This window comes from Hylobates moloch, unplaced genomic scaffold, assembly GCF_009828535.3.
Source record: "Hylobates moloch isolate HMO894 unplaced genomic scaffold, HMol_V3 SCAFFOLD_6, whole genome shotgun sequence".
Classification (NCBI taxonomy): Eukaryota; Metazoa; Chordata; class Mammalia; order Primates; family Hylobatidae; genus Hylobates; species Hylobates moloch.
In genome coordinates this window covers 45,486,165-45,511,237 of record NW_026652281.1, presented here as the reverse complement: position 1 = coordinate 45,511,237, position 25,073 = coordinate 45,486,165, and the positions used below count along the sequence as shown (strand labels likewise).

At 38.5% G+C, this 25,073-nt stretch overlaps 1 long non-coding RNA gene and 1 pseudogene across 1 annotated transcript in view; one reads left to right on the top strand and one right to left on the bottom strand.

Annotated features, from left to right (window-relative positions):
* The window catches only part of LOC131383791 (uncharacterized), a 37,021-nt gene that overhangs the window by 8,985 nt on the left and 2,963 nt on the right, over positions 1-25,073 (bottom strand). Inside the window, exon 2 of the long non-coding RNA XR_009214074.1 lies at positions 20,781-20,902. This is a non-coding gene — a long non-coding RNA (uncharacterized LOC131383791). The remainder of the gene's footprint in view (positions 1-20,780; positions 20,903-25,073) is intronic.
* LOC116470967 (eukaryotic translation initiation factor 3 subunit K-like) lies at positions 1,714-2,393 on the top strand (annotated as a pseudogene).

The following is a 25,073-nucleotide window of genomic DNA, read 5'->3' as shown; positions in this document are numbered from 1 at the left end:
TCAGGAAACAACAGGTGCTGGAGAGGATGTGGAGAAATAGGAACACTTTTACACTGTTGGTGGGACTGTAAACTAGTTCAACCATTGTGGAAGTCAGTGTGGCGATTCCTCAGGGATCTAGAACTAGAAATACCATTTGACCCAGCCATCCCATTACTGGGTATATACCCAAAGGACTATAAATCATGCTGCTATAAAGACACATGCACACGTATGTTTATTGCGGCACTATTCACAATAGCAAAGAGTTGGAACCAACCCAAATGTCCAACAACGATAGACTGGATTAAGAAATGTGGCACATATACACCATGGACTACTATGCAGCCATAAAAAATGATGAGTTCGTGTCCTTTGTAGGGACATGGATGAAACTGGAAAACATCATTCTCAGTAAACTATCGCAAGGACAAAAAACCAAACACCGCATGTTCTCACTCATAGGTGGGAATTGAACAATGAGAACTCATGGACACAGGAAGGGGAACATCACACTCCGGGGACTGTTGTGGGGTGGGGGGACGGGGGAGGGACAGCATTAGGAGATACACCTAATGCTAAATGACGAGTTAATGGGTGCAGGAAATCAACATGGCACATGGATACATATGTAACAAACCTGCACATTGTGCACATGTACCCTAAAACCCTAAAGTATAATAAAAAAAAAATTAAAAAAAAAATCCATAGACTTTGTGTTAGTGCTTGTTTCCCAGACTGTCACCTGCATGTAGCTCAAAGTTGATGTAGCCTACAGCAATACTTCTCAAACTTTAATGTGAGGAAGAATCAACTGTGAGTACTTATTGTAGAAGTACTAATTTGGTCCCTTTCCCACAGTCTCTGATTCCTTGCACTGGGTGGGTCCTAGAAATCTACATTTTTAAGAAGCATTCCTGGTGATTTGAATTCAGGTGTTCCATGGTTCATCTCCAAGAAACATAGCGCTACAGACAGTAGCTGAACTTTAAAATATTCTTAGGCACAAAAAGTTAATATTCTCAAAGATGTGGTCTCTGTAGAGTGATGGTTAGGCCTAGAAGTCATCAACCCCAGTGCCTCAAACTCAATTCACGAAAAGACCCAGATGCAAATTATATTCAGGGCCAGAACTTAGCAGCAGCTTCTTCCTTTATTCCCCTGATGCTCTTTATTCCACCAGGGAAATAACTTAGGTGCATGGAAAGGCCACTAGTGGCCTCCCTAGAACCTCCTTTTTATTTTTGAATCACATCTAAAGGCTAGAATAAGCAAATCTATTTGGAGTGTTTTTATAGTATCATGATTTAATTAAGAGAACATAATCATTGATGATGGTAAATATGATTCCTGTTCATAGCCTTAAAAATTTTGAGACACCAAAACACAAAGATGTCTATCACATATCCAAAGTACTGATATAAAAAAAGGACATGCATTTTTCTGGGTTTCAAAATTGAGTATACACTGTACCATCATACAGAAAGGATTTACCAGTGAAAACCTGGTTAAAAAAAAAAGTGCTCTTATTCAGATATACCAAGATATAATACAAAATAGACAGGAACCTATAAAAAACAAGTATGACAATAGAACCCTTTTTGTTTTTGAACAAAAATGCATTTTATACAAACTCCCTTAAAATGAATAAGTCACGTAAGAATGCTGTATTTGAGGACACCATGCCAGTCCGGTGTTAGCTTCCAGCCCTCGTTGTGGAAGGTGACAGCAGTCATGGTGATATTTGAGCAGATGAGAGCCAATGTGGGCAAGTTGCTCCAGGGTAACAACAGGAACAATCCTGAGAAGCTGGCCACCCTGGAGTGCTATATGGAGATGCAGGCCAAGGACAGTGCCTATGATCTGGAAGCCAATCCAGTTGTCCTGAAGCTGTACCGGTCCAACCCAGTGTTTTTCCAGACCACGGACACTGCCCAGATCCAGCTGAAGGCCCTCACCAACCTGCCACATACCAACTTCACCCTGTGCAAGTGCATGATTGGCCAGGCACATCAAGAAGAGTGGCCATCCGACAGATTTTGTATCTCAAGGATCTGCTGGAGATCAGCCTCTTTCAGGCCTTCTGGCAAGCCCTGGATGAAAACATGGACCTCTTGGAAGGTATAACTGGCTTTGAAGACTCTGTCCAAATGTTTATCTGCACTGTCGTGGGTATCACTTACCAGCACATCAACCACTGGCTGCTGGCCGAGATGCCTGGGTATCTGTCGGATAGCCAGCTGAAGGTGTGAATGAGAAAATACACCTGGAGGGCTGACGAGTCAGGGCAGATCTTCATCTGTAGCCAGGAAGAGAACATTAAGCCCAAGAACCTTGTGGAGAAGATAGACTTTGACAGTGTGTCCAGCATCATGGCCTTCTTCCAGTAACTGCAGGTGTTTAATAAAGATTTGTTGACTTAAAAAAAGAGAATACTATATTGTACTATATAATTCTTCATGCCTTCAAAATATACATATATTGTCTAGAAAGCTTATGGGTAAGTTGAGTCCTTTCTGATGCTAGTTTTAGCCTCGTACTCCTTTGCCTAATAATTTTACCTTCTCAGCAGATTTCTCATGATGAAAACTCCCTGTAGTTGTGATTCTTTGCTTTGTTTATTTGGTAATTAATTTGTCCTCTGTAATTGGAAGAGTGTCAACCATGCATGTAGGTAGAACAACAGAATTGCACTGATTCTTACAACTCACTTATACTTCCTGATAAGGAGACAGCGCTATTCAATAGAATGGCCCAGTCTTAGCCATTCTATTGAGTTTGCAAAGAACACTGGGTTAAGGTCAGAAAAGATCTGAAATTTTGAGTTCTAGATTTGATTATTTTACATACCATTGTCTTAGGCTTTAGTAATCACAAATAAATTCAAACAGGTTTAAGAACTAAACATGTTCTTGTTATAAATTCTTGTTATTAAGAATTACTGATACAATAAATGAGGAAAATAATAATAATTAACAATTTATCAATAAAATTATTATTATTGTTTGATTCATATAACTGAAAAGCCCAGGCATGGCTAGATCCAGAGACTCAGATGAAACAAACAGGATTTGGCTTTCCTCTCAGTTTGGCTTGCTTCTATATAGGGTTTACCTTCATTCAGACTCTCCACATATGTGGTAATGTCAGAGGATCCAGCAGGGATCCCATGCCTGCCAAGGGCAAGCCAGGCACAGAGCAGCAAGGGGTGTGTGAGTGAGTGAGTGTGGGGTCCGGCCACTGCGCACAGCCAGGTATGCTGCTATAGCAGGGCAGGTAGCTCTCAGTGCTGGTACAGGTGCTGGCTCCCTGCAAGTCTGCAGCTGCACCAAGCATACCACAAGTGGCTTCCACTGTGGGCACTGGGGAATGCAGTGGGGCCCAGAAGCTTGGGGAGGCCAGGAACTGCAGAGCCCCAAAGAGGGTGTCAATGCCCTGGCTCGGGTGCTCCTACGTCTGGGCTCCCTGAAGGGCTACAGCTCATCCCTCCTTGTCTCTTCTCTCCTTCTTGTCACCCACAACGTGGTGAGCAAGGGTCATGTTTCAGCCCTGTTTGTGTTACCACTCTTCTGTTCTACCGTTAGGCAGGTCCCAAGTTCTTGTCTCATGTCTGGGAAGAATGAGGTATGTGGACATCTGGAGGGTGAATAAGGTGAAGAGGTGCTTTATTGAGCAAGAGTACAGCTCTCAGGAGACCCAAAGTGGGTAACTCCTTTCTGCAGGCAGTTCATCCTAATGAGTTCAGCTCTCAGTGGAGGGGAGACCTGGAGTGGGTGAGCTCCTCTCTGCAGGGAGGTCATCCTGACATCTGCTCAGCTGAGAGGAGACCCACAGTGGGTAGCTCATCTCTGCAGGCAGGTCCTCCCAATGTCTGCTCAACTCAGCTGAGAGGAGACCCAGAGTGGGTAGTTCCTCTCTGCAGGAAGGTCATCCTGACGCCCTAGTACAGCTGAGTCCAGGGTTTTTATGGGCTTTGGAGGAGAGGAAGTACATGTTGATTGCTCCATGGGTGGCCATGGGTCAGTCAGATAAAGCACCATAAGTTCTCACTCTGGTCCATGGAACTGGCACTCTGGGCCTCAGCCTTCATGCCATCCCAGGCCTGAAGGTGGAGCTTCACCAGGGACCTGCCCCTTTCTGCCCAGAAGCCTGTCTGCCTCCCTCTGCCATCAACCTGCTGTTCACCCAAACTGTTTGTGCCCAGAGCACCTGCAGGCATGTGCCAAGCAACCTCTCAGCCTCCCTCCTGTGCTCATTAGCACCCAAAGTCCAGAGGGGGCCAGGGTGGCAGGGGGCTGGCATATCAGCACTGTTCCTAGCATGCACACACCCAGCCAGGTCATGACAGCACCTGAGCTTGGCCTCATCTTTGCTCCAAAATTGCAGTGGGTGCCAGGAGCAGGGAAATGCCAGGCAGTGAAAGCAGGTATTTCTAAGCCTGTGGGGGAAAGAAGGGCTTCCTAGGTCCCCGACAGTGCAGAGATGTCTAGCTCTACAGCTATGGCTGGGTGGTTACAGCCCCCTCCAACTTGGAAGGGGGTAGGGCTTCTGCTTGTTCCTGGCTCCTGCGTTCCAGGGAGCATGCAGTCCTGACTGCACCTCCCCCACGGCAGCCAGCATCATGGCAGCCTGCTCCTAGACTGGCCACGGCTGCCATCAGTAATAAAGGTGGCAGCCAGCAGTTCTAGGTTTAGATGCTACCAGCATTTACTCTGATACATATAGTTTCTCTTTCCAAAGAGTTCCAATACACTAACTGGCCTGATTTGGTTCATGTGTATCTTAGTCAATTTTGTGTTATTGTAAAATAATACCTGAGGCTGGGTAATTTATAAAGGAAAGAGGTATATATGTTTCATGGCTCAGCAGGCTATACAAGAAGCATGGAACTGGCATCTGCATTTGGTGAGGGCCTCAGGTTGCTTCTGCTCATTGTGGAGGGTGAAGGAGAGCCAGCATATGCAGCGATCATATGGGGAATAAGGAAGCAAGAGAGAGAGAAGAAGGTGTCAGTCTTCTTTTAACAACAGGCTCTGGAGGGAGCTCTATAATAGAGTGAGAACTCACCCCAAAAGAGGGCATTAATCTGTTCATGAGGGATCTGCCCCCATGACCCAAACACTTCCTATTAAGTCCCACTTCTGACCTTGGGGATCAAATTTCAATATGAAATTGGGTCAGAACAAACCATATCCAAACTACAGCAATGTTCCAACCCCAGAACCAGTCACTGGGGCCAGGGAAAATGTGATGCTGGATTAGCCAAGCCTCCATGGAGCCAGGGACAGAGTCATCTTCCACAGTAACTGCACTGATGATTCAGAAAGATTGGTTTTCCCCAAGAAAACATAGGATACTATTGCTAGTTGAATAAGAGCAGATTCTATGGAAGAAAAAAGAGTGGATATTCATTACTGTTATATTGGACCTTAACACTTAACCATAATATTTCTCAGATAATGGGGTTTAATGTAATAGCTATTTGTGTAATGTTTAAATTATTACATTAAAAAGAGACATTTTATGATTAAGTCTGTACTAATGCATTTATGAAGATAGCCTCAAATTCCCACAAACAATATTGAATACAAGAAGAAGTGTTAAATTTTGTTTTGTTTAAATAACAGTGAAACCCAAAAAATACATAAACGTCCAAGAGTAGAGATTTGAGGCTTAAAAGCTATCTTTATACTATGATATCTACCCTGAATCCATAATTTTGAGGGAGTTCTCAAATAATGATTTTCTAACTCCATCATTTCATCTTTACTTAATTGCTGGCATTCTTCTGTAAATGATTGAGACTCTTACTCTCCCACACTAAGAGAATTTGGCAGCATTCATTCAGGTGCATAAAACAATTTCCTCATTTTATGTGTAAGCAATATGACATGCACCCAAAATTCATGGTATAAATATGGTCGAATATCTTGTTTTCCTACTTAATTACTCAAGTCCTTACCTCTCTTATTGGCAGAAAGTCAATTATCACCTTTCATTAGTTGGCTTCCCCATCTTTCCCTCCTCTGGAATTGTTAAAAACAACAACAACAAAAACCAAGAAAACAAAAATAAACCCTATGTCCCTTCAAAAGGCATGGATAGAATCAGCAGTAGATTTCCAGATGCAGCAAGGGCATATTCAAGTGTAAGGCAACCATGCTGCAATTGCTTCTTGCTGCCTCATGATGTCACTGAAGATTGTTATCTATTAATATACCAGTCCTAAAAAAAACATGCTCCCCTGCTAGCTGCCGTAATTCAGACCACCCTCCCTGAGTGCTGTACGTGCTTTCTAAGGGCCGATCTTTTTAGTGCTAGGTTCTTGTAGTTCACACACAGGCCCAGGAGTCCTGGGTCAGGGCTGATTCTCATGTCTGTGCTTCATGGACACAAAACCACCACCTGCTTTTCCTTCATATAATCCATACTAGGGGTCAGGAGCTTCCGCTCTTAAACCTCAAAACCCAGAGTTACATCAGTCCTTCTTTACTAGAGATGGGCTGGCCATTTGTGTTCTGTATCCCTTTCCCAGAGATACTCTAGTGAGTCTCAAATACTCAACCCTACCTAGCCAGAGGCACTTCCTTCCATGATTCAAAGGTGATTTCTGACACCTGTTTGTCATTTAGCAAACACTGCTGAAAGTCTCACAAACAAAAAAAACTAAGTTCTTAGGACACAGTGTTAAAGGGCACTACCTACCTCTATTGAGATTTATATTCTAATGGCTTTTTTTTTTTTTTTTTTGTAAAGAAGGACAAAACCAAAATGTAGTCCCTGGCTGGGCATCTCAGTCATACATTAATAGATTTTTTTTTTTAATGAGGCTCAAAGAAAAGAATTAACTAATCTAGTTACACTAATCCCAATGCCTCTTTAGGTTAATTTAGTTTCTGGCACTTTGAATTTTCAGAGTTTCTTTTCTCTTGTACTGTATTTCCCAGAAGTCATAGAATTCTTAGAAATCTTCTGGAGTTCTAAATTTCTAGAGTGGCCTCCATTTGAAAGAAAGAGATCCTTCCTTAAAAACAAAACCACAATTCTCACATCTGTGATAAAATATGGTACCCAGGTAACCCAATTAAAAATAAATAAATTGAAAGGTGAAAGATTCATTCAACAGACATTAATTAAGTTTATCTGCAAAATACAAAGATGAAAAAAGCACAGATCCCTTAAATGTCTGTAATCTAGTAAGGTAGCTAAACTAAGCATATAACTAATTAGATTTTAAGGCGTAAGAAGAACACACGTAAAATGCTATCAAATTGTTATTGAAGAGCAGAAAGTCTTCATAAAAAAGATAGTATTTGAGTAGGCAGAGCAGGGTTATCGGAAAATGCTTGTTATAGTAGGGGATTAACAACAGGGCTATATTCCATAACACTCAGGCTAGTTTAGGGGAGCAGCAGTGGATGGGCTGGAAAACCAGGCTGATAAAACTAGAAATGTTTCAAAACCATGAGAAGGAATTGGAATGTAACTTCATTTTACATAATTTTTTTCATACATGTTAATATGCTGAGAGCTGTTAGTAAAAGTAAAAAAGTGTTTTCTTTATTGAACAGAACAAAGAAAAGAACAAATTATACTTGAAATAAAATCTCAAGTTAGTCTGAATTCCTAGGAAATGGAGTATTGTTCTATATAAATACTGGATAAAAGCTCTTTATCAGACATATGATTTGCAAATATGTTTTCTTAGTATGTGGGCTACCTTTTCACTCTCTCAGCCTTGTCTTTCAAAGGGAAGTTTTTAATTTTGTATTTAATTTTAATCTCTCCTTCTCTGTGTGTGTGCTTGTGTGTCTGTCTCTATCTCTTTATCTGTATCTCCAGCCCATAGCTCTGTTTTCCTCAGTGTTGGCTTTATTCTCTAGAATGTTCTTTCTATGTGATATAAAAATGTCTCTAGTTGATGTCTATAAAAATTTAAAGAGGGAGACACCCCTATGCACCCCATATCTGTATCAATCCCCAAAAGGATTCAAAAACACAAGAACGCTAGTATTTTCTTTCTCAGAAATGACAACAGATATGCAATAACTTACCCATTAGTCCTTACAGCTCACTATTTCAAGAGAGGAAACTTTTCCTTGAAGCTTCTAAGACAGTTTCCGTCACATGCATCATGTGGCCATTTCTGAGCTAATCAGTAGCAAGGAATGGCCCATGGCTCCACCCATGGAGAAGTGCTAGCCACTTAAACAAAATTTGGGTGGAAAAAAGAAAATGGTTGCTGAGTAGGCAACAAACAATCCACTACAGGCCAGCCACAGTTCATGTTTAGAAAATAACATTTGTTTATTGATGGATATCTGCTAAGCTCCCTGACCTCAAGTATCTCACAATCTAAAGGGAAAATAAAGCATAAATTCACTTCATTAAGTTCAGTGATGGATGTAAAGTCAGATATTTGACAAAGTTCAGAATGAGGAATCATAGAAGGTGTATGTTAATGTTCAAGAAAACAGAAAAAATTTTAAACAAAAGTTGTAGGTAGAAGTTGGTAGTTGAGAGCTTTCTTTGCATAGTTCTTTAGTAGTAAATAAGCTTTTTAAATCACCCTAGCACCTATCTAAAAATCAAATATTGTATAATTTTCTCATTATGTCATTGATGCTCGTCCAGTAAGAATTTAATTCCAGAGTAATAAGAATCCAATAAAAGTTTCAAAAAACAAAGATTCTTAGTGAAAGGTGAAAGTATGTCCTGAAAAAAAGGCTGCATAGTATTGCATTGGTCTCAAAGTTACTGGGCTGAAAAGAGCCTGAATTCCAGACCATAGTGTATAAAATATTTTAGTGTCACTTTCATATTGTATATGTAAATACTTAGACGTTTTATATGTTATTTTCTCAAAATACCTAGTATATACTTTTCATTATTTAGATAGATTAGAATAGATATGTGGATTATAAATACATAAATAAATAGATAAGCAATTGACAATTGATTAATAAACAGACTGACAGTCATAGAAAGAAGGAGTGGAAGAGTCGGTGAGGGAAGGAAAGATGAGGGAGATATCCACATACATCGATTTCTCATAAAGAGTTCTTCAGGGTAGTTATTACCATTGCAGTGAGTGACTGACATCTGGTGGTAAACTTAGTAAAACATTTGTGTGGATTTGTGCATTCAAAAATAGGTGTTATTTAGTGGACGATGGCCGTCTTCAAGTAGAATAATTTAAAATACTGCCAGTCTTTCAGTTTTTATGTCTACATTATGCCAAATATTTTAAAATATTTATGCCAAATATTTTAAAATATCTGGAACTTAGGTGTCACACAGATACTGACAGTATCTGTATCCTCTTCACCAAAAGAGTCATTATTAACACACCAAAAAGAAAATAATTAAAGTGTGCTGGGTTTGCATATTAAAAATAGGAGGAATATTTTTAAAACCCAGTGACTGTCAAAAAGATTAAATGGTGATCTCTTACTGTATAGTCTTCTGTCTAATTAGCTTCCTGGCTAAATTTATGTTGACCTAAGTTGGTTGCATTATCTCTTGATTAAATTAATAAACCAGTCAGCTAGGCAACGAGTATTCATTCACAGCCTACCCTGTAATGAGCTCTATGTAATGTACTGTACAGAATTATAAGTAAAACTTGGTTCTTGTCCTTAAAAAAATTACAGCCTTATTGAAAAGAAATGACTAGCAAATAAGAAACAGAGAACCATTTCTAACAGTATACATTGTACACTACAAAGAGTAATTTGAACAGAAAAATGAAAATTATGAAGATTGGAATTGTTAGGTGATATGGTTTGGATCTGTGTCCCCATCTAAATCTCATGTCAAATTATAATCCCCAGTGCTGAAGGTGGGGCCTCATGGGAGGTGATTGGATCATGGGAGTTCCTTCATGAATGGTTTAGCACCATCCCCTTGGTGCTGTTCTTGTGATAGAGTTCTTGTGATATCTGCTTGTTAAAAAGTATGCAGCAGCTCGCCGCCCCACAACTCTCTCTCTTGCTCCTCCTCCCACTGTGTAAGATTCCTGCTCCGCCTTTGCCTTCTGCCATAAGTAAAAGCTTCCTGAGGGCTCCCCAACAGCAGAAGCCACTATGCTTCCCGTACAGCCTGCAGAACTGTGAGCCAAATAAACCTTTTTTCTTTCTAAATTACCCAGTCTTTGGTATTTCTTTATATCAATGCCAGAACACACTAATATATCAGGTAAGATTTACTGAGGTAGCTAGGGTTAGAACTGAGCTTCTAAAAACAAGAAAGACAGGAAGTGGGATGGTAAAAAAGATACAGTAGAAACTTCAGGTGGTGGCAATGAGTAAAGAAGAGAGGCATAAATGAACATGAACATAGTAAACCCATGGAACAGTGCTCCGATAAAGGGAATAGAATATTTTGAGAAATAGTGTTCCATTATTTGGCAGGCCCAGAGTAGAGTAAACTTTGTGATGTCAGGTTTTGTGTTTGTTTGTTCATGTGATAAGAAATAGGGATAGTTACATGTTTTCTTCAAATGGGTAGTGACATAACAAAAATATTAAGGAAGTGAACTGGTAGTGGACAGAAGCCTCCATTGGAAAGGTGACTGAAAATAAACTGGAGTCAGGAAGGCCACTGAATAAAATTTTGAGGTAAAGTAACCTTGGAGGCTGGCAGTGGGAACTGAATGGGAAGAATGGTGTCTTGGTCTGTTTAGCATCGCTGTAACAGAAAATTATCTGAGACTGTGCAATTTGTAAAGAAAAAAGGTTTATTTAGGTCATGGTTCTTCAGGCTGGAAAGTTCATGGGGATGACCTTGGCTTCTGGTGAGGGCTTTTGTGCTACATCATAACTAAAAAGAATGTTTAGTGATAAAATGTTACTTGGTCCTAGGGCCCTAGGTTTCGGCTGTTTTGTTAAAAGAAAACCTTCAGAAAAATTAAATTTAACATAGTTTAATTGGGAAAAGGATGATTAGCAAATTGGGTAGCCCTCAGAACCAGAATAGGTTCAGAGTGATTCCAGGGCTGCCACATGGTCTGAATGTTTGCCTTATTTGAACCTGGTTTGAACAGTTAGCTGCCTATGGATGACTGAAGTTCAGCTGCTGTGATTGGCTGGGACTTGGCTACTTGTTATAAGAGTAGGCTACAGTTGGTTTATACATCAAGTTAGGTTAGAGTTCATGATGCACAGAGAAACCTTCAGGCAAAATCTAAAATATGCATGAGCAGATTTTGGCCAAACTTAATTTAACAATTCCCCCCTTTTGGTCAATCTCTCAATTTTAAGAGATTGATCAAAATTTTAAGCATTGACATCACTCTCTATCAACATTGTAGATGGACTTATTTGGTCTCAAATTCTACTGGGAAATAGCAGAACAGTAGGTTTTGTAAGGTGGGAACAATGAAACAGAACAATAGAAATACAAGTTGGTTGACATAAAGTTACTTCAGCTTACTTTTTTGTAAGGGTTGGAGCAGAGGGGACTTATTGTACTGGAATATCCCATTTTCAAGTGAAAAAAAATGGTCTGTTTTGGGATCTATCTCTTTCCTTAAATTTTCACTTTAATTATGTGGCACTTAGCATGAGTGGCTTCATTTTGGTTTAGTCTGGTTTCTTGGGACTTAGTGCAGGAGCTCAATCCAAAATAATGGCCTGGTATAATTTTGTTTAATAATTTGCCCTTTTTGGTCAGTTTCTCATTAAGGTGAAAGTGTGACCAAAACTTAAGGCATCACCATTACTCTCAGTTACCATCATTTTGGGTTTTCAGTCTCAGCACATCATTAATAGGTGATGGTGTCCTCATGATCATAAATTTTTTGACTTTTAATTGTTCCAATCTGACAGACCATTGGATGATCTATATATGGCTACATGCAAATATTTAAAACTTTTTAGAGAATACGGCAGACCAATGAGACTACTATTAAGACTATCAGAAGGATAGTACCAAGAGTTGGGAGTATGTTCCTTAGCCAGGGTCTCCATGAACCAAACCAACTAAAATCAAATAAATCAAAGAATGGGCCAGATGAAGAGTCTACTTGTTTTAACCAACCAGCCTGTTTGTTAATTCCCTGTGACTGAGTCTATAATATCTAATGTATTCATCCATATGCACAAAAAGAAGTGTCAGCAACTGTACAGACTCCTTTCTGTTTAGCCAGTAGGTAATCTAGAGCAATTCTATTATCTAGCACAATGTTAGCAAGATAAATTTTAAAAGTCTGTTGTGCAATTATGGTCTTTGCAGTAGAATCTGCTACAGAGTCTATATGTGGGATAAATTTTTAGTCCTTGCCTTGTTTATATTTACTCCAAGCCATAGATTAAAGGGACTTAACAAAGTATGCCCATTGAGAAGGGTATAAGCCTTCTGGTAATAATCTCTTTAAGTTAAGATGTAGGCTAACAAGAGCAAACCAATGTTTTGTTTCTGAATTATTAAGGAGCAGGAAATGTATCATTAAAATTCCAAGCCCAGGCCAGGCATGGTGGCTCATGCCTGTAATCTCAGCACTTTGGGAGGCAAGGCAGGAGGATCACTTAAGTCGAGGAGTTTGAGATCAGCCTGAGCAACGTAGGGAGACACCGTCTCTACAAAAAATATTTAAAAATTCAGGCATGGTGATGCACACCTGTAGTCCCAGCTAATTGGGAGGCTGATGCAAGAAGATTGCTTGAACCTGGGAGGTAAAGGCTGTGGTGAACCATGATCATGCCCTGCACCCCAGCCTGGGTGACAGAACAAGACCACATCTCAAAAAATAAAAATAAAAAATAAAATTCCTAGCCCACTTTGTCCCTTTGTTTTCCATATATCAAGGCATATGTTTGCCCACGTATAAGATTCACTGTAAAATCCACCACAAATAAAAGTGTACCCCATGGGTACACACAAAGCCCCTTTTCTGGTTTTACTTTCAGTGATACATTACCTGGAATGGTGAAGTTAGCTGTTTCTCAACAGAGTCTGGGGTGGAGTTATTACAGGCTAAAAAAGCATAAAAGTCCCTGGCACATAAGTCATTTTGCAATAAACTCCATTTGGGCTTTTGGTGCAAGTCTTTCTTGTGATATGCTCATTGGTTCTGGTTTTTGCATCTCATTATTGAGTTAAAGTGAGAACAAGTGGGCTAGAAATCTTACCACTAGTACAATTTGAACAAGTTATGTTGGGATGTTGCCAAAGTTACCCAATGGGTTAACCAAAGGATCCCTTAGGTTATATAAAGATCTGAGTTTAGCAAGGCAAATTCAATACCCCTTCGAGTTGCCCACAAAAGCTATTGATTGTGAAATTCTACTACCAGCATTATTCTGCCAAGTGAAAGAGGTAGGCATAAGTAAAACAAAACAAAACACAGCAGAACAAAACAAAACACAATTAAGAAAAGTAAGAATTTCATGATGACAGGGAAGTCTTGATCTGTGATCTTGGAAAAGCTGTCCACATCTAGGATGCCATCTGCATCCTGGGAGAAACTTGCCTCGTTATGTTTATGTTAAGGTCTCCAATGGGTATTTAGTTCCAAGAGTCTGGAGGGGTCTGTTTGAGTTATGAAATGTGGACCCAAGTTTAAGGTCCCAAAGTTTTGCTGCAATGTGGGTCACAAGGGCAGTCTTTCTCTGATGTCATTTCCAGAAGATACAGACTCTCTGGATTCTAGATTGAAAAGGGTTTGATTGCCTGCAGTCAGTGGATTATGAAAACTTCCTCTACCCATGAAAATACACTTGGATATAAAACACTGAAGCCTTGCAGCATTTAGTCATGTCAGAGTTTAGGAGCAGGAGATACATGATGTGCTATTTTTAGGGTCATAGATGTTCTAGTCATTATTCCATAAAAAGTCAGCCTGATTTTAATACATTTTCCACTGGAAATGGATCTGATAGTCGCTAACTCACAACACCTTGACAAAGGCAATCCAGTAGATTCACTTAGCTTTGCCAAATGCTATTGTATTTGTAATATATTTAAATGTTTTACAACTTGCCCGGTGAAGTGAGTAGCTCTATCACAGATTTCTCCAAGAATGCCCCGTAAAGAAAAAAATTTTCTAATAATCTTCTAGCTACTGTTGTAACATCAGCCTTCCTGCAGAGGAAAGCTTCTATACAACCAGAAAATGAGCACTGAAAATAGCAATTGAATGAAATCCTCTTATAAATGTTCTAATGGCTCATCGGGTAGCAGAAATGTATCTGAAGTTTGACTGTCTTCCCAGGACTGTGGGTTTGAGAAACCAAACATTGGTCATAAATCATTTTAGAAATTTTAGGACAGTCAATACACCAACTTTTTTTCATAATTTGGGCCATTTTCTCTCTTCCATGATGAGTCATAGAGTGAAGAGCTTTTAATAATGGAAGCTTTAAAGAGTCAGCAAGGACCAGGTGTTCATCCAGGCTCTCCATGAGTCTACATTTAACATTGGACTTATATCCTCTTAAGTACAAATTTTATTTCCCCAATTCAGGTGCATAGCACTGTTTATTAAATGAGTTATTATAGGTAATCTGACTTGGATCATGGAGTTCATTCAAATTGCATATCTTAACAAATTCAGTTCTGGATGACTTAGCATGAAAATACACCAAAGTATTTTCTTGGTATTCAATTAATTATTGTCCTTCTTGGGTTAACAGTTTTATAAGCTAGCCCCTTCATTACAGTTCTGGGTATTCTTACCCATTTCAATAGCATGGACTGGGTAAGAATTCCCAGAAACCTGTACGTGTCAATGTCCTTTCCATTCTTTCCATGAACCTCCTTGAAGATACAACACATTAGGATTATACTTGCTTACAAAGAGGTTTCAGAAAAAGCATCAGAATTAAGCATTTAACTGCAGTCAATAAAGGCTTAAAATGGTCATGGTTAATGACATAATTCATACGAAAATTCTACTATTTCTGTGGCCTACAATAATTTAACATAATAACCATAATGATAACTGATAGCACATACAAAGACATATCAGAATTTTAGAAATTTAATATAATATTGGAACACATTAATAACATATCTAGAAAAATATAACTCAGAAGATTAGGCATCATTTCTTATCTGACAATGCTTCTCAGATTATTTAACGTATCAAATATGCCTATTTATTTTCTCTTTCATATGCTTCAAGGGCCCTCTGGGACATCCCAAAGTCAGTTTTAAGTCAAAAAGAATTAATTTTCATTTTGAAATTTGATTTTAGAAAGCCTATCAAATACATCAAAGTTCAAAACTCTTGATCAAAATAGGATTACAAGTCACTGTAAAATAATAGTTATTCATTTTGCCAAGGTGATAATTAAAAGATTTTAAAAATCAAAAACCATTACTCTTTGAGATAGGAGACTCCATTTTCCAAATAATCAAAAGACCTAATAAAGACAGCATGAGACACAAAAATCTGTTCCTTTGTCCTCTCTGCCCCGTATTGTTATTATTATTATTATTACTATTTTTTGTTTACTCAAAGGGTAAACAAAAAAAGTTACTTTCTTATTAATAATACACAAAAATATTGCTTAAAAGGGGAAACCAAATTTTAGTTTTGTATTAGTGTACTCTTGATATTAACCCTAATTAATTCATTTAATCTTAGTTTAACCATACAAGATTTTCTTTTACTCTTTTTCTTTCTTTTTTAAAAAAGTTTTTGTATCCATTCAATTTTGTCTATATCATTCCTTTCTTTGGTCCTCCATTTTGAAACAACCTTTAAATAACCTCTAAACTAGATAAAATCACTTTTTTAACAAAAATTACATTTTCATGCCTTCCTTATTATTACCATTCTCACCAAAAAAATGTTGTTTTTTGTACACTTTGCATGCAGAATTGTTTCAATTATTAGTAGTAGTTTTAATTACATATATTAATTAAAATTTTAGCTCTTAGTAACTTCAATTTCCAGTGAAAAACCTAGGTTGTAAGTAGTTTTGAATTATTTCATTTTAGTAGTTATAGATGAAAATCATTTTATAGCTTTTAGAAATCTCTATTTCCTCCATTTTTTATATTTATTAACAGATCCAAATATATTTGGCTTCTCTGTATTATACAAAAACAAGATGTTGAAGTACATAAACTTAAACTTATGATTAACAATAAATGTTTCCATATTTTAATTTAGAAATGACTCAGATTTATTATGAGGACTTAACTTTAAGGTTTTGTTTTATTTTATTTATATATATTTTTATTATACTTTAAGTTTTAGGGTACATGTGCACAATGTGCAAGTTTGTTACATATGTATACATGTGCCATGTTGGTGTACTGCACCCATTAACTCGTCATTTACATTAGGTATATCTCCTAATGCTATCCCTCTCCACTACCCCCACCCCACAACAGGCCCCAGTGTGTGATGGTCCCCTTCCTGTGTCCAGGTGTTCTCATTGTTCAATTCCCACCTATGAGTGAGAACATGTGGTGTTTGGTTTTTTGTCCTTGCAACAGTTTGCTCAGAATGATGATTTCCAGCTTCATCCATGTCCCTATAAAGGACACAAACTCATCCTTTTTATGGCTGCATAGTATTCCATGGTGTATATGTGCCACATTTTCTTAATCCAGTCTATCATTGTTGGACATTTGGGTTGGTTCCAAGTCTTTGCTATTGTGAATAGTGGGGCTATAAACATACATGTGCATGTGTCTTTATAGCAGCATGATTTATAATCCTTTGGGTATATACCCAGTAATGGGATGGCTGGGTCAAATGGTATTTCTAGTTCTAGATCCCTGAGGAATTGCCACACTGACTTCCACAATGGTTGAACTAGTTTACAGTCCCACCAACAGTGTAAAAGTGTTCCTATTTTTCCATATCCTCTCCAGCACCTGTTGTTTCCTAACTTTTTAAATGATCGCCATTCTAACTGGTGTGAGATGGTATTTCATTGTGGTTTGGATTTGCATTTCTCTGATGGCCAGTGATGATCAACATTTTTTCATGTGTCTCTTGGCTGCATAAATGTCTTCTTTTGAGAAGTGTCTGTTCATATCCTTTGCCCATTTGTTGATGGGGTTGTTTTTTTATTGTAAATTTGTTTGAGTTCTTTGTAGATTCTGGATATTAGCCCTTTGTCAGATGAGTAGATTGCAAAACTTTTCTCCCATTCTGTAGGTTGCCTGTTCACTCTGATGGTAGTTTCTTTTGCTGTGCAGAAGCTCTTTAGTTTAATTAGATCCCATTTGTCAATTTTGGCTTTTGTTGCCATTGCTTTTGGTGTTTTAGACATGAAGTCCTTGCTCATGCCTATGTCCTGAATGGTATTGCCTAGGTTTTCTTCTAGGATTTTTATGGTTTTAGGTCTAACATGTAAGTCTTTAATCCATCTTGAATTAATTTTTGTATAAGGTGTAAGGAAGGGATCCAGTTTCAACTTTCTACATATGGCTAGCCAGTTTTCCCAGCACCATTTGTTAAATAGGGAATCCTTTCCCCATTTCTTGTTTTTGTCAGGTTTGTCAAAGATCAGATAGTTGTAGATGTGTGGTATTATGTCTGAGGGCTCTGTTCTGTTCCATTGGTCTGTATCTCTGTTTTGGTACCAGTACCATGCTGTTTTGACTACTGTAGCCTTGTAGTATAGTTTGAAGTCAGGTAGCATGATGCCTCCAGCTTTGTTCTTTTGGCTTAGGATTGACTTGGCAATGCAGGCTCTTTTCTGGGTCCATATCAACTTTTAAGTAGTTCTTTCCAATTCTGTGAAGAAAGTCATTGGTAGCTTGAGGGGGATGGCATTGATTCTATAAATTACTTTGGGCAGTATGGCCATTTTCACAATATTGATTCTTCCTATCCATGGGCATGGAATGTTCTTCCATTTGTTTGTATCCTCTTTTATTTCATTGAGCAGTGGTTTGTAGTTCTCCTTGAACTTTAAGGTTTTAAATTGCTGGAAAAGATTTTTGAAACTATGACGTTTATTTACACATTTTTGTGCTGTTTATGTTCACCTAGTTTACTCATTCTTAACAATTATGCTTGAATTTCTCATTAAACAAAGCTAAACATTGAAAGAGTTCAGAAAATATCACTTGAAAATTTGTTGCTTTAGTATATTATTGTTACCAACATGTAATCAGTGAAGTTTTATGAATTCTTCTTATCTGTCTAAAGACAGAATTTCTGTTTTTTTGTTTTGTTTTGTTCTGTTTTGTTTCGTTTTGTTTTTGGAGACAGAGTCTCACTCTGTCACCCAGGCTGGAGTGCAGTGGCACAATCTCAGCTCACTGCAACCTCTGTCTCCAGGGTTCAAGCAATTCTCCTGCCTCAGCCTCCTGAGTATCTGGGACTACAGGCACCCGCTACCACGCCTGGCTAATTTTTGTATTTTTCATAGAGACGGGGTTTCACCTTGCTTCCCGGGGTGGTCTTGAACTCCTGAGCTCAGGCAATCCACCTGCCTTGGCCTCCCAAAGTGCTAGGATTACAGGCACGAGACTCCGTGCCCAGCCTAAAGACAAGAACTCAACAACGTTTTCCCAAAGACATTTTCCACAGGAACTCAGTTGTCAATCATCTTCTCCCTTGGGAATTCCAGCAACCAGGAAAGATCAACTTTTACTGCTGGAGAGGAGACTTCATCACACCCAGATGGACTTTGTCATAAACCATCACCCATCCCTTTTTTAAGGCCCCGTTCATCTTTGCCCCAAACAGCTTTCTACTTGTGGCCTAAATTTGCCCAAAGCAAAGAAGGAGGGTGTAAGGCAAAGGACCAGTGAAGACACTGCAAAAGCACCTTAAACAGAGTAAAGCTTTATTATATAAATTTAAACCAATGCCTTTTCCATTGTGAGAGTTTCTAGTGACTCAGTCTCTCTTCCCAGTGAATGGAGGAGATACCCTTACAAATGGAGATTTCCTATATTGTTGTAAATTTATTTTACAAGAGGGTTTCAAAATAGCCAGCTAACTGACACAAAGGTATTTCGGAAAATGAATTAGTTTAATAGGTAGTCTTACTGAGTTCAAGGTAGAGCACATTAACGACTAGAACAAAAAAAAAGCATTCTCTATGCCTGGACTAAGCATGGATATCTCAGAAAAAGAAGTAAGCCTACTTTACCTGATGAATCACTTTTTTATATTTTATGCAGTTCTCTTTTCACCTTCAGGGAGTAAGAGTAACTTGTCAGAGACATCTGAATGAGAGCTACACCATCTTGAATAGGGGCTGGGTAAAATGAAGCTGAGACCTACTAGGCTGCATTCCCAAGAGGTTGAGTCATTCTTAGTCACAAGATGAGATAGGACGAGGTTGACACAAGATACAGGTCATAAAGACCTTGTTGATAAAACAGGTTGCAATAAAGAAGCTGGCTAAAACCTACCAAAACCAAGATGGCAATGAGAGTGATCTCTGGTTGTCCTCACTGCTACACTCCCACCAGCACCACGACGGTTTACAAATGTCATGGCAATGTCAGAAAGTTACCCTACATGGCCTAAAAAAGGGAGGAACCCACAGCTCCAGGAATTGCCTACACCTTTCCTGGAAAACTCATGAATAATCTACCCCTTGTTTAGTACATTTCCATGCTGCTGATAAAGACATACCTGAGACTGGGCAATTTACAAAAGAAGGAGGCTTAATGGACTTATAGTTCCACATGGCTGGGGAAGCCTCACAATCATGGTGGAAGGCAAGGAGGAGCAAGTCACATCTTACAGATGGCAGCAGGCAAACAGAGAGCTTGTGCAGAGAAACCTCCTCTTACAAAACCGTCAGATCTCGTGAGACTCACCCACCATCACAAGAACACCATAGAAAAGACCTGCTCCCATGATTCAATCACCTCCCACCAGGTGCCTTCCACAACACACGAGAATTCAAGATGAGATTTGGGTGGGAACACAGCCAAACCATATCACACATAATTTTAAAAATCATAAAAATAGGCAACCAGCAGCCCATACTGCTGCTCTGCCCATGGAGTAGCCATTCTTTATTCCTTTACTTTCTTAATAAACTTGCTTTCACTTTGCACTGTGGACCCACACTGAATTCTTTCTTATTTGAGATCCAAGAACCCTCTCTTAAGGTCCGAATCAGGACCCCTTTCCAGTAACATAACTAAACCAAAAGGTTATCAGACACAACTTTCCTTATCAATGAAGCATTTAAGCTTTTTATTTGCTTTTTTTGTAAAGTCTCTTCTAAAAGAGGTAAGAGAAATTTTGAAATCTTCTTAGAAGCTTCTGCATATCACTAGACATCCCTGAGTAAGCCTAATTCAGGAGGCTTCATTTTTAAATGCATTTCTTGAAATGTAGTGTTGTTCACTTGGAATGTTTACCATAATTTTAAATTATCTTTAGTAAGATTTTGTCATTTTTGTAAGCATTTGTTGTTTCGGGGGTCTAATATTTATACAGTCCATGTAAAGGTAAGTGCAGCCAGAAAGGTGGAGTACTCTGTTCTTCAGAAATTAAGAATCCCATTTTCACAGAATCTTGGCTTTGGTTCTAAGATCACATTGATAACTTTGCCAATAACTTTTTCCTACTTCATTGTACAAAAAAAAAAAAAGAACATAAATTCCCTGTGAATTTCTGAAAGCTGAAGTTTGTCCCTCCTGCAGTAATTGTCATTTAATGCCAATTTCTGTCTGACCCAGTCAGACATCTGAAGCTTCTAACTGGATTCAATCTAGTTAGTTATCAGATCTAATTTGATCATGGACCTAGTTGAGTTTCTGTCACAACTTGCAAACTCAGTCCAGGTCAAAAATTTGCTCAAAGTGAGATAGCTTAAAACACATATCCATGGAGATTTGAAATTAAAGAGAAAACTTACCCACAATCTTCAGTGGTTGTGAGAGCAATGGATGCAATGGGTCCAGAAGTTAGCTCATTTGGTCACTTGAAGCTCCTGGCAGTCACTGGAAACTCTACTTTGAATTCCACTTCTGATACAACCTGTTAAAAGAAAAATCTTAGACAAATCAAATTTAACAGTGTAATTGAGCAAAGAACAATTTGCAAATCAGGCAGCTCCCAGAACTGGAATAGGTTTAGAATGACTCTAGGGCCACATATTGTATGATTCCATTTATATGAAAGGGCCAGTAGATGTAATGTCTATAGAGACAGAAAATATATTGGTGTTTCTTAGGGCTGAAGTGGATGGTGAGAGGCTGCTAATGGGTATGGGATTTCTTTTTGAGGTGAGAAAATGTCCTAAAATTAGATTGTGGTAATTCTCTCATAACTCTGTGAATACTACAAACCACTGACTTTTCACTTTAGATGAGTTAATTTTATGGAATGTGAATTACACCTCAATAAAGCATTTTGTAAAAACAAAACTGTGCAATCACCTTCAGGTAAATAATTGTCTGTCCCAAAGGCCTGAAAACTCCCTGCCACAGTGAGGCCATATGGAAATGCGTTCATGGCTTCCACAATTGAGTCATGGCTCCTTCAAATACTGAATTATTCCTACTACTATGTAGGGTCTCACTAAGGTAATTCCCTAGTTTCATATTTGTGAAAACACACTGTATATATCCTGCTTAGGTCAGCTCTACCACCTTCCTAAAGGTGTCCCTCAACACTGACTTCTCTGCTTAGCGAGAGGCCCACAGACATGGCAAAGCTTTTGTTGTGTGTGGAAGTCTGTCCATTTATAATTTCCCTGCCTGGTGCTGCTCCTTGCCAAGGATAACCCCGCTCCAACCCTTAACTTTCTCAGCTCAGGGAACCGCAGTCTTTGAGATTAAAAACCTAAAGAAAGGACAGAAGGCCTCCCAGAGGGAAAAGATGTGAATCTAGCCATAGAAAGAGCTAAATTATGAGTGAGTAGAGATCAGAAAACATCCTATTTTCTGCTGCTTTGCTGTCTTAAATGCGCACGGTATTCCCCAGTGACACATATGATCTTCCAGTCATCCATTACAGTTGGAATAACACACATATCCACTACTAGAACCAAACACAACTTCCTCAGCTTGGAGTGAATTGAAATGTCATATTGCTTCAGCAAAGCCCTGTGTCTCAATGACCTTGATAATTCAGGTGTCTTAGTAAAAATTATATGCAATGCTAAGATTTTTAAGTTCTATTAATAGTATTCACTGCAGGAAATCAAAGAAAGATTTAGAATTAAAGGCTAATAACCTCGTTTGTGAGGTGGAATAGAAAATATTCCAAATAACTTCTGATTCTTATTCTGAAGAAAAAAGTTCTCTTCTCTCCAGTTTTCAAATTGCAAATTAAGGTGAAAATAGAAAAGTGATATTTGACCAACTTGACATATTCTATATAAATTAAACTGGGTTGTAAGTTCATTGGAAAAGACAAAGTAATATGTGATTGCAAACGAGTTACTGCAGAGACCTGTTCTACCACATTCAGTTTTCACTGCCAGATGACAATGAGATTCTTGAGAACTTGTCTGCTTTATTTGTGGTCCCTTTAATGTGTTAGCATCAGCTATATCCATCAGAAAGGGGCAGGAAGCAGAATGCTCCACTGCCATCATTCATAAAGTTAGGAAACTTACTTGAGCCTCTCTTTGTTCTGCCAAGGAATGTAAATGATGCCATTTAGTATGTATAATAAATCACGAGAAACTCTAAATCACTACCTAGCAATTATTAACCAGAAATGTGGCAGGTGAAGGACAAGTGCAGATCTTTGTAGCAAAGAAAATGTCTTAGCCTCCCTAAAGGGACACATATTAACCAAAGGGCTTTTTAATTTGTTTTTTTGTTTTGTTTTTGCTTTTGCGGTGGGTCTTTCTTTTTTTCAGAGTTTTAAACTGTGCATAAATGAATGCTGAATTCCTAACTCCTGAAGTGCAGATCTTATATCCAAATGACTATTCAACAGATGCACTTAGATGTGTAATAAGCATCTCAAACTCAACATGTTAAGAACTGAACTTCCCTTTTCCTCCTTAAACCTGCTTCTCCCAGTCTTCCTCAACTCAGTTATCAGCAACTCCATCCTTCTAGTTATGTAAGTCAAAAATGTTTGGAGTAATCATAGATGCTTCTCTTCCTCTAAATCCCTACATCCAATATGTTAGCAAATTCTGTATAATCTAGATTCAAAATACAACAGATACTAACCATTTCTCATCACTTCCATTGATATTGATGCCATCATCATCTCTTACCTGAATTATTAGTAACAGCCTCCTAACTAGTGCTCTATTGCCTTTTATCAGTCTGTTCCCTTCCCAGCCGCTAGAGTGATTTCCTTAAAACCTTGAGCAGATCATGTCACTCTCCTCAAGTACCTCCAGATGGTTCGCATTTTACTCAGACTGAAAACAGAGCCCATAAAATGGCCCGTGAGGCTTGAAACAATTTACTCTATCCCCTTTCCTCTCTGATTCCTATCATACTCCCTCTTACTCTGTTCTAAGTTTGCTGGGCCCCATGCTTTTCGTCAAAAATACCAGACCCAGAAACACTTCAGCATCTTTAAACTTGCTGTTTCTTCCCCCTGAAATGTTCTTCCCCCAGGTATACACATGGTTCCTCCCTTCATTTTCTTCAAAACTTTCACACATCACCCTCTTCTGTAAGTTAGTTTTCTGTTCTCCATTGTGCTCCTGAATTCATTAATGCTTTTCTTTGGCAGCTGTAATTTATTCATTTCACTGCTATCACTGCTTTATCATATGAATATATGACAAGTTATCTAGTCCATTGTTGCTTATCTAGGTTGTTGTCAATGTTTTGCTAGTACAAAAAAATCCTGCTATAAACGTTCTTGAAAATAACTTCTTGTGCAAAATTCCTGGAGTAGAGATAGATTTGTGCATCTTTGATTTTACTGCATAATGTGAAATTGTTTTGTAAATAGTGCTATCAATTTACACACTTACCAGTACTGTATGATTGTATTGTCTGCTCTACATCCTTTCTAATACTTTTATTATTGCCAACCAAGTAGGTTTTAAATGATCTCTAATAATTATTTTATTTCTATGTTCTGGCTCCTAATGAGATTGGGCATTTAAAAATATTATTATTGCCTGTTTGCCAACAGGGAACAAATGACAAATTAAGATAATCAAAGGGACTAAATACAAAGATGTGCATGGAGTATAGGAGAAACCAGGGATATCAGCCATAGAGCTGTTTTCACCTCCAGGCCTAAAAGGCTGAGTGGAGGGAGAAATTACTGGAAAACCCAGAACAGAGACTTGTAGAGCAGGGACTCTTATTTGAAAGAAACAGGCAGAAGGAGTAAGGAAACAAGGAGAAGAACTATCTCAACTTCATTCTCCTCCTGCCTGATCTTCCGCCAAAACATCAATGGGAATCGCCATTGGCCAAACCCAACTGGGGTATTGGAACCCTCCTGATGTATTCCACAGAGGCTAGGATCCTGGTGCAGAATTCAGGATAAAGTAGGCGATATTGTTTAGTTGTGTCCCCAGCCAAATCTCATCTTGAGTTGTAGTTCCCATAATCTCCACGTGTCATTGGAGGAACCCAGTGGGAGATAATTAAATCATGGGAATGGTTACCCCCATGCTGCTGTTCTCTTGATAGTGGGTAAATTCTCACAAGATCTAATGGTTTTATAAGGGGCTTTTCCCCCTTTTGCTCACTTCTCTTTCCCGCCATCATGTCAAGAAGGACATGTTTGCTCCCCTTCTGCCATGGTTGTAAGTTTCCTGAGGCCTCCCAAGGCATGTAGAACTACGAGTCAATTAAACAACTTTCCTTTATAAATTACCCAGTCTCAGGTAGGTATATAGAGGCAATAATAATAATAATAATAATAATAAATTTAAAAAATGAAACAACAGATAAATGCATGAGGAATTTGGCTTTTCTATGAGGTACCTAGTCAACACTTTTGACCATTTTAATAATAGCTTATTTATATTTAAAGGAATTCTTTATGTGAACAATAATTCCTATAACAAATAAGGTCAATTTTCTTTCTAATCCTAATGACTTTTCCTTTTTCTTGCCTTAATATGCTGAATAGAGCCTCCAGTACCAAAACACTTATAAGTTGTCATTATCTTTAAAAAATGTTTTCAATGAATTCTCCATTGTATACTATAGTTTTTAAAAAAATTTCCAATGAATAGTAATGTTCAGCAAATACTTTTTCTCCT